The following is a 1,417-nucleotide window of genomic DNA, read 5'->3' as shown; positions in this document are numbered from 1 at the left end:
AAAATGAGTGAAAGATAGAAAGGATAAAACCTATCAAGGTGAACTCGGTGGAGAAGGCGTAGTCTCAACTCCTTGGCGTCGGAAGAAAGATAGCAACCGGCGACGAGTAGATTTGTCACTTATAGAGGGGAACGCAGTGAAAGTTACACGAGAATCAATTCACACAATTATTCCTTGATTTTGCATCTGCTACATCTTCTTGATATGCTAGATGATGATACTAAGTTACTATGGGGATCAGAAGGAAAGCAAAAATGGTTGTTTTAGGATTACATGCTTGTAAGAAATAATTTGGTTGTGATTGATGGAAATAATTTTGAAACATCCCACATTGGTAAAAAAGCTCTTTGAGGACCAAGAAGTGAAATATAAAAAGAGCAACCTAACTGAAGTTAAAGCATACCTTTCTCGGCCTTTTGGCTAAGATCAAGTGTAGTATCTGTTCTTATCAGTTTAATATCTGATATGTGGACCAATGGTCCACACGATATTAAATTAATTTTTTTAGGGGGAAGGCCTATATCAATGGCTTGCCATTGGGGTTTTCAAGATTTGCCATTGCCTTGCACTATAGCATTGTCCTGGCTCACCCCTCCAATTCCACTTCTATTTTTAGAGTTTTTGATTTATAATTTGTTGATTTTTATTTGAATTAGCAAAGCATTAGTTGATATATGAGCTAATAGTTTGATGTCAGACTGTGTTTTGATAACCAACTAAATAATTAAATAATATAAACAAACTATTTCAGTTTCGCTTTCTTTTACCTTTTTATCTAAAGTTAATTTAGTGATTCAGGCTTACAGTTGTATATTCGTGCATATGTGCAACTAGTGAAGCTTAAGAATGATGGAACTTGCAATCGTGTGGTAAATTGTGATACTTGGATGAATTTCATTTTCATGAAATGATGCACTCTTGATAAGTAATTTGATCCTCAATCAAAACTGTGTTGTTTCATTTAGTTAGATCATATTAGGATTCAGTGTCTATAAATTTTTCTGTGCTTCATGGTCTCAATTGTCTATGTCTTCAATCAAGCATTAGATGTGGTGCCTTATGTAGAAGTGCATCCACTGTTGATCATTTAGGGATTGGTTCTTGGCTAACCAGAGAAGTTATTATCCTTTGTTTGCACTGTTTGTCTAGGTGAAATTGCAGATGTGTCTTTTAGGCGTTAAAAGGATTTTTTTGTTTGGTTATATGAATAGCTAAAAGAAGTTAATAATTTCATTAGGTTGATGTTTATGAAACCAAGGCACTTCAATTCATGGTTATCCGATGCTTGTTTATTTATCAATTATTTTAACAGAATCACAATATTAGAGTCTCTTTCAAAATGTTACTTAACAAATTACTCTAGTTTTTCTTTTTTTACCTTTTTTTTCTTTCTAAAGTTCATTCAGTGATTCAGGCT

General features: G+C 33.5%; 1 non-coding gene across 1 annotated transcript; it reads left to right on the top strand.

Annotated features, from left to right (window-relative positions):
* The first annotated feature begins 399 nt into the window (after positions 1 to 399).
* LOC136207530 (U2 spliceosomal RNA) lies at positions 400 to 595 on the top strand. Its single transcript, XR_010676675.1, has one exon. It is a non-coding gene; the product is annotated as a U2 spliceosomal RNA (small nuclear RNA).
* Positions 596 to 1,417: the final 822 nt, after the last annotated feature.

This window comes from Euphorbia lathyris, chromosome 9 (genome assembly GCF_963576675.1).
Source record: "Euphorbia lathyris chromosome 9, ddEupLath1.1, whole genome shotgun sequence".
NCBI classification, from domain to species: Eukaryota; Viridiplantae; Streptophyta; class Magnoliopsida; order Malpighiales; family Euphorbiaceae; genus Euphorbia; species Euphorbia lathyris.
This window is presented reverse-complemented; position numbering and strand designations above follow the sequence as displayed.